The sequence below is a fragment of the Stegodyphus dumicola genome, chromosome 4 (assembly GCF_044657685.1).
Source record: "Stegodyphus dumicola isolate Sdum_Otavi_A_Nest chromosome 4, ASM4465768v1".
Taxonomy (NCBI): domain Eukaryota; kingdom Metazoa; phylum Arthropoda; class Arachnida; order Araneae; family Eresidae; genus Stegodyphus; species Stegodyphus dumicola.
In genome coordinates this window covers 129,772,340-129,790,267 of record NC_140771.1, presented here as the reverse complement: position 1 = coordinate 129,790,267, position 17,928 = coordinate 129,772,340, and the positions used below count along the sequence as shown (strand labels likewise).

Here is a 17,928-nt window from a genome sequence, read left to right as displayed (position 1 = left end):
ACATTACTTTTGCAGAATATGAAGAAGCAGAAAGTATTCTTTTAAAATTAATCCAAGAAGAAAGTTTTGAATCTCATGAAGACAAAATAATCGTATCATTGCAACTTTTTGTGGATGAGAAAGGACTGATACAAACTATGATAAAGATCTCTCAGAGAAACGACAGTAGAAATTTTCGATTTCCGATAATTCTTCCTCCCAACCATGTTATTACCAACCTGTTAATCAAGGAAAAATGCAAGGAAAATTCCCATGAAGGTATTCAAGCCTTAATGGCAATTCTGAGAGAACAATTTTGGATTGTCAAATGCTGGCGTACAGTTTGTCATGTAATAAAAATCTGTGGTCACTGTAGAGGATTTAAAGTAACCAATTTTGACGTAAACACCATACCATTACCAGAGGAGAGAGTAACAGACTCTGCAGTTTTCCAGATTACGGGTATCCATTTGGCTGGACCTTTATACCTTCGAGGTCAGAAGAAGACATGGATAGTGATATTTACATATGCTGCTTATCAGGCAATACACATTGAAATTGTTACTACTCTATCCACAGAAGCATTTATGCAAAGCCTGAGAAAATTCATAACTCGTAGAGAAAGACCAAGTATTATACATTCAGACAATGGTACTAACTTTATGGGAACTATAATAACCTTTTCCAGAAAATTAAATGGAAGGAAGTGGAGGGAAAAGCCATGATTAAAAAAATTAAATGGAAATTTAATCTTCCTACTTCGGTATGGTGGGAAAGACCGATAGAATTATAAAGGATATGTTGAAGAGTATTTTAGGCAGGGCAAGCCTAGATTACGAAGAATTACTGTGTTACATGAAGTTGAAAATGACGTCAATTCCCGTCCTTTGACATACATATCGGAAGACATTCAAGATTTAATGCCTTTAAATCCAAATATGTTTTTAAGGGACAATGTAGAAGGTTCTACGATTGAATTTGATCACATAAATGGAACAGAGCTGAATAAGCATTGGCAGTATCATCAAAAACTTAGAGAAGATTTAAGAAAGATTCAGAGCTGAATACTTAGGATAACTTAAAAATTCTAAGAAAGCCGGTAAAATCAAGGAACAAGTGAAAAAATTAGGAGAAATAGTTTTGGTTGGGAATGAAAAGAGTAAACGAATTGATTGGAAGCTAGGAATAATAATTAAGCTGTATCCAGGGAAGGATGGACATGTTCATGTTGTTCAAGTAGAAACAAGGAATGGTGACATAGTAAGACCCGTGCAGAATATTTATTCTTTAGAAATGGGTGAAGAAGCAAATGAAATGACAGTTTTGCAGTCTATTCTGGATAGAAGATTCAAAGCAGATGAGAAATCTCCACCACTTATTTCCAGCAGTGGGCGAATAATACATTAGCCAAAGAGACTTGTTCTGTGATGTTGAGTACAATTCCATCGTACTCAAGGTGGGGAGATCGTTACGAAACCACAAGCTGATCGACAGAGGGCGCTGACTAACAGCGCTCAAGCAATGCAGATGTTTTTGAAACGACAAAAAAAAAAAAAAAAAAAAAAAAAAAGTTGAGAACTGATTACGGAAAAAATGATCCCATATAAAAACAAAATGCAGAACTGTAACAAAATTATTAATGATGTATATATTATAGACTGTAATAAAGTTTGTTCTAATAGCTTCACATTATTGGATTTGTGAAGATCTACCTGGCAGTCAGATTGAACGTAAGTACAAAGTAAATTCGATTTATTAATTTGATATTTTGTATTTTTACGTGTTGTTATCACTTTCAACAATGCCAATTTCAAACGTTTCCAATGTGAAATTTCAAAACGTGCAAATGCATATCTTCAAAAATTTTGAATAAAACTCTAATTTTTTCCAGGTATGCTTTGAAATACATCTACTTTAAGATGATTGTAAAAATTTTTTAGATTAATATTCCAAATTTTTTTTGTAAAAATTTATAAAAATTATTTAAAAATACAAATTTTAAAAAGAAATCATAAAAGAATGGATGAATTTTATTTGGAATGAGCCTAAATTTCAAACTATGAAAGAAGAAATCAAGTAAGTGTAATAAAAAAAGAGATACAGTACAAAGTCCGTAATCCAGACTCGTCAGGACTTCAGCGATTCCAAATTATAGATCATCAATTTAAATCTGGTAAGATGCAGAAATTATACAATTAAAAATATGAAACCATAATTTATGAAATAAAGAGCTATTATGATCTAAAAGGTATCAAAATTTACAAAAAAAAAAAAAAAAAAAAAAGAGCTTAATATTTATTTGTTTATTTTATTAGACATTTCTTTCAATGTAAGTTGTTTAAGTTGCTTCATTTTTTGTGCTAATACTTTCTCTTTCATTCTACAAACAGATATAATTTCTTGTTCAGTTACAAAGTTCCACTGTTCAAGTCCTGTAATTGCTGTGCCAAGAATACCGACTAACCTTGTCAATCGAAATTTTTTCATTTTCAATAACCTCTCTGTCACTTTCATCACTATCAGAAGCGGTATTTTCTGGATCTAGAACCATACTACAGATTTCACCATCCGTTAATTGATTGATGATTGGGGCATTGTCGTCACAATGAAAAACATCTGTTATGTCATCTTCATTTATTACCGCTTCTCCACATTTCTTTACAAAATCCAATAACTGTAAAATTTCACCTTTAGTTTGTGATGTCCGAAAACCTTCAAATTCGCAGCTATCACCTTCATCGTCCTCAGCATGAAATATGGTAGCTGGCCATAAATTATGCCAAGCATTTTTTAACATATCTGGAGACACATCCTCCCACGATCGTGCTATGCTCCACACAGCAGATTTTATGCTAAAAAATTTCAAAAAGTCTTGAATAGTTTTGCCATTGTTCCAGAAATTTAACACAGATTTTAAAAATGCTACTTTATATTTGCATTTCAGCGTGTGCACTATTCCCATATCCATAGGCTGAATGATAGACATACAATTTGGAGGGAAGAATAATACGGATATATTCTTTCACTAAAACTTTAAGTGAAGTATGCGCTGAACAGTTGTCAACAATCAAGACTATTTTTGAGTCATCAGGCAATCCAACCGAATTCAAATGTCGTCAAGCCTTGGGTATAAAATGATTTTCAAACCAATCATTCATCAACCCTTGTGTAATCCATGCTCTTTTATTTGGGCGATATATAACGGGGAAAATCGTTATTCCTTTAAATGCTCGAGGTCGTGCATGTTTTCTGTTTACAAAAAGTTTGCACTTGTGCATTCCTGCAGCATTTCCGCACGCTAAAATTGTTAGTCTTGCTTTGGAAACTTTGACACCAGTTCTGTAGAAGTTGCCAAGGTATTTCGTGGTACATATTGCCAGAAAAGATCAGTTTCATCAGTGTTGTAAATTTGTTCTGGAGATAATTATTCACTAGTAATGAGTTCAATAAACTCATCTGCAAATTATTCAGCAGCTTCATTATCAGCTGAAGCCTTTTTCACATGAAATTTTTAATTGTCTTATAGTAATTGTCTATATTTTTAATTGCCATTGTTTAAGAAATTTAACATAGATTTTTAAAATGCTACTTTATATTTGCATTTCAGCATGTGCACTATTTGCTTATCGATAAGCTGAATGATAGACGTACAATTTGGAGGGAAGAATAATACGGATATACAGTCAAAAGTCTTTAATCCGGACTCGTCAGGACTTCGGCGATTCCAGATTATAGATCTTCAGTTTAAATCTGGTAACATGGCATGCAGAAATTATAAAATTAAAAATATGAAACCGTAATTTATGAAATAAAGAACAATTATGATTTAAGGGTCTCAAAATTTACAAAAAAAAAAAAGCTTAATATTTATTTGTTTACTTTATTAAACATTTCTTTCAATGTAAGTTGTTTAAGTTGCTTCATTTTTTATGTGATAATACATTCTCTTTAATTCTATAAACAGACATAATTTCTTGTTCATTTACAAAGTTCCGCTGTTCAAGTCCTATAATTGCTGTGTCGAGAATACCGACTAATTTGTCAATCGAAAATTTTTCGTTTTCAATAACCACCATGTCAATTTCTTCACTATCGAAAGCGAATTATAATGACGAGGAATTTGATTTAAATCATATCAAAGACGAAGTACATTAAGATAAAATACTATATTTGGTAAGGAATTATAAGCCAAATAAAATAAAAAACATCTGCCTTGAAGTAGTGCTGACAGATCAACTTCCAATTCATCACGCCACGATGTTCTTCCCCCCCCTCCCGCAGAGTAGAATGAAATTGATAAACAGATTTCTGAATGGTTAGAGAAACAAAGGATATGCCTTTATCCATTTTTTGCAGCAATTCCACTTTTTGTTTGATGGACATCGAAACATACTTTCGCTTTGTAGATCTCCTTTGGCAGCTCCAGCATCGGAAATTCTATTTGACATAATCGAAAGTTCAAGCTTACTTTTATAAAATTGCTCTAACAGTCTGCAAAAAATAATAAGCCGGATCCAATTCGAAGATTAAGGAACTACGCAATCTGCAACATTAACAGAAATAGATAATTTTAGCTTAGCTTATACCATCCGTTATACATAAAACGCACATCCGTAAACGAATTATGCGCATGCGCACACGCATATGCACATGTGTAAAAATATTACGCGCATGCGTAAACGCATTATGCATTCACGCATGCACAGAAAGTTTGTAGCTTTGAGGTCCGGATTATAGATCATTCCGGATTATGGGTGTCCAGATTAATGACTTTTGACTGTATTATCTTTTATTAAAACTTTAAATAAAGTGTGCGCCAAACAGTTGTCAACAATCAGGACTATTTTTTAATCATCACGTAAACCAACCGAATTCAAATGTCGCTGATTATGAAAAGTTTGCAATTGTGCGTTTCTGCAGCATTTGTGCACGCTAAAATTGTTAGCTTCACGTTGGAATCTTTGACACTAGTTGGAGCTTTTTCTGTAGAGGTTGCCAAGGTATTCGGCAGTACATATTGTCAGAAAAGACCAGTTTCATCAGCGTTGTAAATTTGTTCTGGAGATACTTGTTCATTAGTAATGAGTTCAATGAATTCATCTGCAAATTGTTCAGCAGCTTCAGTATCAGCTGAAGCTTTTTCACCTGAAATTTTTTATTGTCTTATACTATAGCGATTTTTAAATTTGGTTAACCAACCTGTCGAATATGTGCACTCAGTGTTTAAGTTCATTTCTTCATGAAATATTTTGGCTTGAGCCATTAGCATTGGACCCATCAATGGCATTCCTTCGCTGCGACACTGTCCAACCCATTCAATCATCACTTTGTCATGATCGTCACTTTTCGCATAACGAACCCTTTTTCTGTTATTCATTGCAAATAGAGAGTCGAAGTCCACAAAAAATTCAAAAAGTTCCTTTTTTTTTTTTTTTCGTTGATGTCATATACGGTTGACTTTCCAATGTCATACTACTCACATAATTTTGAGACAAATATACCTTTATCCATTTTTTACAGCTAAACCATTTTTTGTTTGATGGACATTGAAACATGCTTTCGCTTTGTAGATCCTTTGGCAGCTCCAGAATTGGAAACTCTTTTTGACATAATCGAAAGTTCAAGTTTAATTTTTATAAAATTGCTCTAACAGTCTGCAAAAAATAATAAGCCAGATCCAATTACAAGATTAAGAAACAGCGCAATCTCCAAAATTAACTGAAATGCCTTAGAATCAGTAAAGATAATTTTAGCCTAGTTTATACCATCTGTTATACATTAAATGCACATGCATTGCGCACATTATTACGCATTACGCGCATAATTGGAGTCGCAGAATCGAGGTATGGAAAAAAATTGGCATGTCATTTCAGAAAAAGTCTGATTTTGTGTCAAAATACCTATATTAAAACAATGCTATATATAAATCTAATACATATCTTAAGTCGCGCTTTCGAGACATGAAAAATGCAATTTGAATTTTGTATATTGGCCCAGTAGAATGAGAGATACAGAACAGTTCCACTTTTTTTTGTGTTTGCATACAAAACAGTGCAAAAATCCATATATAAGTTTAATTTCTACTGCACTACAGAATTTTCTGTGTGTGAGTGCCCAAATGTTGGATCTACACTGTAAAATTCTGAAAATCAATCAATTCTTTCCTCTGATAAGTATGCCAGCAATCCCAATAAATTATACTTCCTTATGTATAATATATGATCTCTGTTAGAGTGTTGTGTTCCTGTGTTCAGTATTTGCACAAGCAAATAATTATTTATTTCTCATAGATTCCTCTAAAATGAAATTGTTTTTTCAAAATTCTACCCATATTGTCCTTTTGCTCGGTGAATACATTTTCAAGAATTCCGTCAATTTTTTTCAAGTGGACCATTTTTTATCTTTTGAGTGTTTACAATATAAAGCAACAATATTCTAATCCATTACAGTACAAAGTCCGTAATCTGGACGTCCATTATCCGGAATGACCTATAATCCGGACCTCAAAGACCCACAAACTTATCAAACCACGTCAAATCCGGACCCACAAACTTACGCATGTGCGTTTAATGCGCGAGTCTGCTACGCATGCGCGCTTCCGATAGAAAGTGACAGAGATGTTATTGAAAACAAAAAAAATTTCGATTGTCAAGTTAGTCGGAATTCTCGACACAGCAATTACAGGACTTGAACAGTGGAACTTTGTAACTGTACAAGAAATTATTTCTGTTTTTATAGAAATAAAGAGAGAGTATTAGCACAAAAAATGAAGCAACTTAAACAACTTACATTGAAAGAAATGTTTAAAAAGGTAAACAAATAAATATTAAGCTTTTTATTTTTTGTAAATTTTGATACCCTTTAGATCATAATTGCTTTTTATTTCATAAATTAAGGTTTCATATCATTAATTTTATAATTTCTGCATGCCATCTTACCAGATTTAAATTGATTATCTATAATACGGAAAAAACCCTAATCCGGAATTGCCGAAGTCCCGACAAGTCCGGATTACGAACTTTGTACTGTACTATGTTTTTACCCAAATTTGATCATATGTTGCACTGATGGAAGCAGTTTGACAGTATGTAAAGAATAAAAGAATAACAGAAGGAATTCTACAGCCATGAAATAAATTAATTGGCATGAAGACTTTTTCTCTTCTGCAGTTTTTCACATTGCATTCCCAATAAATAATTTCATTTGGTGTCCATTTTTACATTTTCGCTCAGTATGCAAAATTCCATGCTTTTAAGGGGAAAAATAACTTCTTTTCAGCTGATGTTAACTTAAATATGGTTTATATCTCCCAAGGAGAAAAATAACTGAAAGATATGAAAAAAGGGTATCACGAAGGAATTACTGCTTATTTTTTACTTGATGGTAGGTTAAAAAGTGTCAGCATGTTAGAAGAAAAATGGGTTGATCTTTACATCATGGTAACTTGGCATTTTTTTGGCGAAAATTTGGCGACCAACTCTCCTACAGCAACCCTCTATTTTTTTTTCCCGCCGCCATTTTGTCTTCACGAAGTAAAGACATGTTTCTTTTCTTTTTATCTACCGAACACTTCTTCCAACAATCTACTAGCCGAATTACACTTATGCTAGAAATTTTATCTAACAAAACTGCTTAATCATGACAAATATTCATTGCAAAATTGGGAAAAAGTGCACAATACCATACTCCTTACGCGTTTTTCAAAATAACACATACACATAAACCATGCACACGCCGACTTATTTTTACTTAACATCCGACAATTGCACAAAAATGGCATTGCGCACACTCTTCACTATATCCATGTACACTGCTTTTTTCTCATAAATTAGAAAAATTTCACGAAAATACATGACAATTTTCTCAATCTTTAAACCCGGTAAAAAGAACATATATGAAATTACCTGATCGCGAAAAAGTATTTACCCTTTCCAAATATGAACATTTTCACATATAAAATAAATAAAATATCCAAAAACTTTTACCTCTAAATCATCTATTACATTATACACGTCACCAACGAATTCATACCGCAACCATTACAAATACTTTGTGTCAGATATTTAAATTATTTCCATGCACGTTTACTTCAACTAAAACATATACCAAATTCCTACAAACATAAAATTCACAAAATAACTATCATTTAATTAAAATATAATTAAATTCAAAAACACTACTTAAAATATAAATGAGCACATACATTAAATTAATACATACATAAATACCCATTTCGAATTCACTTTAGTTACGGCCATGGGATCCAAAAATTCACGAACACTGTTTCACACAACACAGAATAAAGCCAAATACAAAATTTCCAGATTTTTTCCCGATTTCCCCCCTTTTCCGATTAAAGAACCGTAATTCGTCCATTAATATCACATGACATATCCCATGATCTCTCATTTCCCTCACACAAAATAATGCGTAATTGGAACTGAGTACTGCTCACATTATTACCAAAGTGCCAGGTAGTAACCTTTATCGCCTCCAAATTACCAGTTACCATATTGTAAAGATCAACCGCACTTTGTAGCAGAATTTAGGACCCATAGAGACTGCACCAGGCAATATCGAGCGGCGACCCTAGATAAAGCTTTAAGTATATGTGAGAGTTTATTTATTCAGAACTTGGATTACGTTGAAGCATGTGCAAGAAATAAACATAGGTATAGTAAATAACTAAACTAATACAATTCAGGCTTAATTCAGTACGCAATAGGAGCAGGACAAAATTTAGCGAAACAAATTGGCTTTCGTCGCCAATCTTGCAATACCCAGCCAATAATGTATAACGGACGCTATTAAGCTAGGCTAAAATTATCTTTACTGATTAGAAGGCAATATAGCAGTCTGCTACATTGCCTTAGAATCAGTAAAGATAATTTAATTTTCAATTAATATAGCAGATTGCGCTGCTCCCTGATCATCTAATTTAATCATCTAACATGACACTCCTGAATTTCATGTTATTTACTGCTACAAGAATTTCAAAAAGGTAGGTAAATTCAATTCTAGCATAAATTCCGTAAAGATATTAATGTAAAACAGATACATGATCACACCTTAGAACGATTGCAGTGTCATCTATAAAAAGATGCAATTTTCGTGAATGATCTTGGGTCAGATGCACTTCAAACAGTTATTGTTTCTGTTATCAGGTCAGAAATGTGTGCATGTCATTTATATATGAGTATACACAAACATACATACACATTTCTGAATACTGGTCTGATAAGAGTAAAGTACCGGTCAGGCTGTTTGACTAACCGGTACTTAACTCTTATCAGACCAGGCAAAACAAACATGAACTATCTATCTGCCTAAGGAAAGGATGCCTCTGTAGAGGATTTTCGAAGAGGAAGAGGCTTCTACTCTCATTACACACAAGGAAAACCACGAAAACAAACTGTGCAGCCAACCTCTTTGCCTCTCTATTTAAAATATAAGCATTTAGATTTTAAGTATTCAGCCATTGACAAAGATTCAACCAAACAAAATACAAAACATTAGAATTCAGATGAAAGTCAAAAAATAATTAGATAATTTTTTGAAGCAATATATTGAGTGTCTATTGACGATTCTGTGAAATAAGTTCTATTTTCCTTGACTGTGCATAAAGAAATTACATTAGCCTGTTTCTGACAAATATCACGACATGTTTCCTTGCATATGATATTTCTGCACGCACAGATTTTGCTTATTACATAAAGTTACATTCAAAAATAAATACACAAACATTTATGTATTTAACCAAAAAGGTAGGTAAATTCAGTTTTGAATTTTTATCAAATTCTTTTTCATAAAAAAATTATTCCAAAATAGTTTATTGCGCAGTTAAATTACGCCAAAATTAAAACTGCTATTATACCCGAGTACTGTGAGACTACGATAGACAGCTGCATTTTTCTTTCATAAAATCAATTGCAGTCTAATTGCTAATAAGCAATGATTCAATACATTACTGGTAAAACGTTTATACATACATTAAATAATTTTCTCTGATAACGGCATTTACATTATCCTCTAAAACAATTCGTCATAAACACTTATATTTTACCTACATTTAATTACGCTATTACAATCGGAAAAATTAGGAAAATCCATACATTTCAGGTTTCCGGGCAAAAATATTAGACAGTTCTTGGCTTAAAAAGCAAAGCTGTATATCTATCTTGAAATGAAACAGCTTTAGTAAAAAGCTGTAGGTATAAAGCTGTAAAACATCAAAAGCAACTAGAGCTGGAGCAAACCGCATGTATTCGTTACTAGAGCTGGAGCAAACCGCATGTATTCGTTACTAGAGCTGGAGCAAACCGCATGTGTTCGTTACCGAGTAACGGGTACATCCGTTGACTCGAAGTACCGATTCGGTACTCACAAATTCATTTCGTTACTCGCATCTGTCGTACGATGCGGTTAAAAATCTGTCTTACGATGAGGTTAGGAATCTGTCGTACGACGCGAGTAAGAATGATCAGGGATAAATAGAAGGGCTAGCTCATTTCTTTGTTCGACTCCTCGCCGACGCGAGTCTAATGGGGGACGTAACAGGCAATAATCTGACGTCACTGTGATGCCACCTGTCCTGATTTCCCGCGTTTAAAACAGTAGTTTCATTGAACTGCGAGACGATTTTCTAGGGGTTACATATCCCAAATTAATTTTAATAATATATATATCTGTTTTCTAATAATGTATATATTTAAAATAATTTATATACTATATGTAATTTTAGTCAGTTTTTATTTTAAATTCTTATATTGTAAAGTATCGTTTACGTAATATGGCTTTTTGCGCTGCAGTAACGTGCCGTAGCACTTACAGAAGTATGAAAGGATGAGATATTTTATTTCATGGGACCAAAGGATCCAAATGAGAGTTTGCTTTTGACGAAAGAATGGATACACAAATGTCAAAGAGAAGATTCTATTAATGTGAAGAGCGGAAAAATCTGCAGCGAACATTTTCTATGCAGTGTTTATGAAGATGATATGAAAAATCGCTTGTTTGGATAGCCACAAAAAGAAACTGTTGAAATGGAATGCTGTGCCGAAAGTAAATTATAATGACAATAATAAATCGAAATTGATGATGACAATAATAAATCAAATTTTAATGATTTTGAAATAAAACTCACAAATGAAAATGTAGATCATCCTGAATGGTCAAGGGAAACGAGAGACAAAGTCGCTCCAGAGAAAACATTATTTTCAAAAAGTACCCCAAAATGTATACTCTACCCCACAGGAAATTAGAAAGCATCTGACTTATATGAGTTAATCGATAAAATCTTCGGTATTATGAATAGTACCAAAATAGTACCAACAAAAATAACAAGTATTTAACAAACTAATTCTGTTAAGTACTTGTTAAAGTTATTCTTATTGTATCCTTTGTAACTAATTATTGATTAGATTTTGTGCTAGATTAGCATTCCAGATAAAATATAATAGTATCAAACATCAAAGTAATTGGCATAAAAAGACCTGCTTCCTTTACTCACACTTTTGAAAAATTAAATAACTGTTTTAGGTACTCTGAATAAAGCTATTTTGTCAAAATTAAGGTAACAATCTTATATACATTTATTTAATTGAAATATAAGTATATATTCCAAAATTATTTTAAAAATATCTATTATATTGAATCGGAAGAGAATTATAACAATGTAAAATTTACAATTAGGCAAAAAAATCAAACGTAGGTTAGCAGAAATGTTACCATATATGTCATATATGTTTAAACCTATGTCAATGTAAAGTTGGTTTTTGAGTAAATTTAAATAGCTACTATTATAGTTATCTTAGAAGCAGTATAAAAATTCTCTCAGTTAGCATGCAAAATAAAGAAATGATTAGAAATAAACGTGCATTAAATAAAAAAAAAACCTGCAAATAAAAAAAAAATAAAATAAAAAGCACGGAACTTTATGTTAAAAGAGTAGCTCATTTTATCTATTATTTTAAAATTGAGCAAGCATTATTAAATTTTTTAATGGTTCAGTCTAAAATGCATAAAGCAGTAACATTGCCTCTTCCAAATTATAGCTATCTTTCACACACAGCTCATTTTAAACGCTGGTTCAAAAACGCTAACTTCCAAGCTGTGAATTATATTGGCGCGCTCAGTGTCATCATGGCTACGTCATCACTTTTCACTTTCTGCTTCAGGGGGAAAAGCTCTATGAGCTAGCCCTTCTCTTCTAAGTCCTGAAGAATGATGCGGTTGCTATTCGAATACGTATGACGCGGTTGCTATGCGAATACAAATGATGCGGTTTCTATGCGAATACGAATAATGCGGTTGCTGTTCGAATACGAATGATATATTTGCTAACAATACCCGTGTGCCACATTTTTCATTGATGATTTCGAATTTTTTTGGTTAACTCATCGGGCAAACTCTTGTTTACATTATGTGTTTTAGTTGAAATATTGTTTAGTTGTTGATATTTAAGAAAATGATCAATTTTGATAGCGTGAAGCGTTATTTTGTATTTGCTTTTTACATTTAGATTTATAGTGCATATTATGTTTGTAATTTGAAAATTTAGATGATTATCGATTTTTTTCTTGAGCGTGCCATTGGGAGATTTTATTGATTTGAAATATACTGCACTTAGGTATTGTTTATATAAGAATATGTAGGTTAATATAAGTTCTTTACTTCCTTGTACGAAATAAAAAGGAAGTAAGTATTGTAATAGAGAAAAATTTTTGGGTATCATATTTCAACGGAAATATCCATTTTTCACGATTACAGAATCCATGTGAATTATTTTTTTGGGTGACGTCTGTACGTACAAACACAATTTTTTTTTCCGGAAACGGATTGTTAAATGTAATCCCATTTACTCTAAGCTGATACTTATAACTAATGATTATGACTCTAAGTTGATACTTGAAAGGGATTTTTTTCGTGATGTGTAAGTATGTATATATGCATTTCGCATAACTCAAAAACGATTAGTTCTAGAACGGTGAAATTTTGTATATGGTCCCGTTATAACATCTAGATGTGCACCTCCCTTTTTATTGCAATCGGTAATACTACAAAACTTAAATATGTATATTTTAAATAAATTATAATTAAATGTAAAGTACATAGTACACACACATATATATATATCCTTATAATTAAATGTAAAGTACACACATATGTATATAAATATAAAATAAAACCCAAGTAAGGCGAAAATAAAAGCTTTGGTTTTTATTTTATTTATTTACCACTAACTAAGTTACTTGGCTTTTATTTTCGCAAACGTTGGTTGTAGTCAGGACTTAATTTTTAAAATTAGAAGTGCTGGATCTCTATGGAAGGCCATCAGGAAAGATGAATAAATAAATAAATAAATAAAAATAAAAATAAATAAAATAACTAATGCAATAATAAAATAATTAACAACTAGAATATTAAATGATTATTATTATAATTAACTAATGCAATAATAAAATAATTAACAACTAGAATATTAAATGATTATTATTATAATTCAATAAAAATGTAAAAACAAATAAAATTTAATTAATTCTTCAATTAATGATGAACAACTAAGTAATGAAATAAAATACCAGACATCGTCTGGTTTCGGGGCTGTGGCTGAAATTGCAATTTAAGAAATAAGCCAAGCATTAGCTAAATTTAGGCCCTTGAAGAGCAAATAATGTACTGTTTACCAGAGTATAGATAGAAATTTGGTTATGTAGCCTATTCTTCTAAAACGACGTTTCGTCGTTGCCTTCCCCAACCAATTCCCTTTTTTTCGGTTTTGGATTATTTGGTTACGGCAATGCACACTAGGGCTATTGCCTAAGGGAAGGGATGCCTTCGTGGAGGACTTTTTAAAGGAAACTGGCTCATATGCAAGTTACACATGGGGAAAACCGCGAAAACGCCCGTGCAGTCAGCCGTTTGCCGGGAATTGAACCCCGGACCGAACTATTAGTCTTCAGCGACTTTACCGCTCGAGCGCTGGTGGGCTCTTCGCTTTTTGAAAAACAGGTGTTCACTTTACGATAAAGCAAGCACCTGTTTTCTTCAATTAAAACAAATTAGACGATATGACTCTTACTACTTCATTCTCACTTAGCTTTTGATTTCTAATATTGATTCAATATTTTCTGTAGACATTATGATTAGAATACAGGATTTCAAACATGTGCAAAAGGTGTGTGTCTGAATATAATTAGGTTTTTATAACATAGGGCCCATTTTATTAATTTCTAAAGCAGTAGAACCACAGTATCGCTGTTTTGAAAGAAAGCAAAAATGTGACAAATGTATAATGAACATTAATATACATGCTTTACTAGAAATTCACCCTTTCGTTTTTAGTGGTTCTGGTGAAAGGAATGGGGAGCAGCAGCAAACGAAATAACGAATAACGGACAAATAACGAAATCTAATCTTTAATGCGGTCTCCCAGTTTCTTCAGCCCACCAGCGGCCGAGCGGTAACGTCGTTGAACACTGGTAATTCGGTCTGAGGTTCGAATCCCGCGAACTGGCTGGCTGCATGGGTGTTCGCGTGGTTTTCCCCGTGTGTAACGTTACACGAGGCAGTTTCCCTTAGAAAGTCCTCCACGAAGGCATCCCTCCCTTTAGGTAGATAGCCCTAGTGTGCTTTGCCATAATTAAATACACCAACACCAACCCAGTTTCTTTATTTGTATTTGGGAAAGTTTTATTGTCATTATGAAAAGTGAAATTTGATATGGATACCACATAACTTTTTAAATTATGCTTATTTTTGCTGCACTTCATTTAAACTTATTTCCTCTAATTATTCTAACTTAATTAAGCGATACACGAAGGCAAGTTACAAATGGCATCAAACACTGCAAATTTTGAAATTAAATTTCCCGGTCAATCTCTGTCTACGGGACTCAAACATCTTATATTTTTATTTTTTCATAACGAGTATAAAACTTTGCCAGCTATAAATATAGGAATCAGAAGACAACATTAAAAGTTAGATTTCATAATTTGTCCAAAATTAATTCTTTTTAAAATTTGACATTGACAAAATATGAATATTTTCGTCATTTAAAATACTTCTGTATTTTTGTTGCACCGTATTTAAACTTGCTTCTTCGAGTTATTAACATTAAATAACATTAATTCCGTTATCTATTAGAAAATAATTATAACAAATCATCTAATTACGACATCTCTAAGAGGTCACTTTCTAATAGATGTGTATTTTTGAGAACATAAACAAACATTGGTTGTGAACATCACCTTTTTAAGTCCACGACATAAAAAATACTCTAAAAAGCATGAATGGTTGCATTTAAAGAGGACCCATTACTTTTAATATAGAATGTAACATTAATGTTAATGATACATGTTTTTGGTGTGTGTGTGTGTGCCAAAATAGTGATACCTTCGTTCTGTTGCTTTAGAAATGTGTGAAATTAAAAAAATGGTTACTATATAACAAAAAATGTTGTTATATTCAGATACAACATCTTCTGAACTCGTCTGAAATTCATTCTTCTGCTCAGCATAATTCGTCTGCATAAAGTAATAAATATTAGTATTAGAAATCAAAAGCTAAGTCGAAGTAGAAACAGTCATCTCTTCTAAACTATTTTAATTGAAGTAAACAGACGCTCGTCTTATCGTAAAGTAAACATCTATTTTTCAAACAGCGGATAAAACGGAAAAGAGGGAATTGGCGGGGGAAGGCAGCGAACGAAATGACACTTTTTGGAGCTGGGATGAAATGAGAAAGGACAAAAAGGTACTAAGGCATTAAGACAAGGTCTGGTATTTTACTTTATAATTTAACTATTCATCATAAATTTAAGAATTATTTTAATTTTATTTGTCTTTACATTTTTGTTAAATTTTACTTATATGTATTTTATATTTCAGTTGCTAATTATTATGTTACTTTAATTTTTCATTATTTTAATCACTATTTTTTATTATTTTAATTATTAAGTATTTTAATAAGTAATTTTTTATTATTTTAATTACTAATTAATGTTATTATTGTAATATTTATTTTATTTCGTTATTTATTATTTATTTTATTTTTTCCTATTTTCCTTCTGTAGGCGCTTCTGATTTCTGAGACACCACAAAAGGAGGTGAATTGTTTGTATCCAAAAATACGACGCAAAACTTCCTATCGCATAGGGCCGTATACCGATAAAATAGGCTCAGGATACGAATACCGATCGATTTTACCGAAAATAGCGAGTAACGATACGATAGTAACGAGTACTGGTTCACCGAGTAACGAATACATACGGGTACACAATTTCTCGTTACTTCTACAGCACTAAAAACAACTTAAGACAAACTTACGAGAAAAAGACTCTGTGGAGTTTAGAAACGTTAGAAGGAAGATGAAATTTAATTATTGTTATCTGCCACCAGACGGCGAATATAGGCAGGGCATTATTTTGCCAAAGTTAGGACCCGTCAAGCAAAGAATGCCTTGAGGAACTGTAACGTTTAAAAGTGATTCCACTTTCCAAGTGCAATGATCTTAACCATATTTCAAAATGAAATCTTGAAAGATATATTTTGTGGGGGGGGCTTAAAACAAAACAGGATTATAAAAATCACGGCCCGTTCTAGCTTTTTCGGTACTTTAGGTGAACGAGGCATATCAATACTTTCAGCATAAACATATTGTTACGAAATGTCCAGGTGCGGTAAGATAGCTTCCCCGCAAAGCAGGTTTAGGGTTGCCACATTTGGCAACAAAGACCGGCGATATACCATGGACGGATGGAGAAACTTCTAGAACGAATACTTACCGGTTTAGCCCAGAATGTTCTCGAACACAAGCCAAAAGCTATATAAATCCTGCTGGTACGCGGAGAGTAGTTAGTCAGTCAGTCTGTGCGGAGTTACAGAGTCCATCAAGTTGATAGTCAGTCAGCAAGTGCCGAGTTGGTCGTCGAGTGCACCGAAAGAGTCTGTTAGTGCATCGTCGAGAGAGTGTGTTAAGATCCGAGAACGACTGAATCAAGGAGTCGGAAGCTGTACTCTTGTGTATCGTCGAGTGCATCGCGAGTTGTAGCGTGAAGAGTCTCGAGAGTACGTGGAGTTCAGAGAACGACCGAGCAGAGTCGGGAGTTGTACTCTGCTGCTTTGCCGTGAAGCTGTCTCCACCGTTATAGCCTGATAGTGTGAAGGCTGTGTCGCTGATCGTGTCAGTGTGTTTATTGCTGTTCTTCGACGACTATGTTAAACGTGTTATCGGAGCTGTTTTGAATAATATTGGCCAATAAAGTGTGTTTTTATACTTCATCAAGTAGTCTCATCGTTATTCACTCCAAATCTGCACGAACCCTGTTCATACGAACGTAAAAGAAGGAAAAAATAACGTAACAATATGAATACTCCCAGTCAAAACGTGCATTTATGTAAGTAATCAAAAACGGATTATTCTGAAAGTTTGCAGTCTATCATAAATGAACTGTACGTGCTTTTCGTAAGGTCAAGTTGGACAAAAAATTAAAGGATATCCAGTTTTCCTGCACTTAAAATACTAACTCAGATATAATTTTTTAAAATCAATTTCAGTTAAAAAACATTCCTTTCTGCTGCAGCTATTTATACCGGATCGTCGACAGAAAGTGCGTAACCTTATTCATAGTTTAGAACAAATAACCGGCAGCAAAGGGACATTGCTGATTCCAGACTTAATTTTTCTTTTCTCTGAGATTCCGAGGTGGGACAGCGTTCGAAATAGACGTCTTATCGCTTCGCTTTCCGTTTCTTTGCATTGCTGCCACCTCGCTACTGAACCGAGTTTATCGACCTCGCCTCACGGACTCTGGGTTGTTTTCTTCTTTGACTTTTGCCTCGCAGAAGCGTCGCCTTACCTCCACTGATGCATCCTTCGCTGGATAAAACAGATCGTATTTTTTTATTTCTTCTAATTCTCTTTATTCATCGTGCTGATAAGGGTACCTTC

At 33.1% G+C, this 17,928-nt stretch overlaps 1 protein-coding gene across 1 annotated transcript in view; it reads right to left on the bottom strand.

Moving 5' to 3' along the window:
• Positions 1 to 17,928, bottom strand: part of LOC118198248 (filamin-A-like) — a 197,977-nt gene that overhangs the window by 27,390 nt on the left and 152,659 nt on the right. The gene's annotated exons all lie outside the window — the stretch shown is intronic.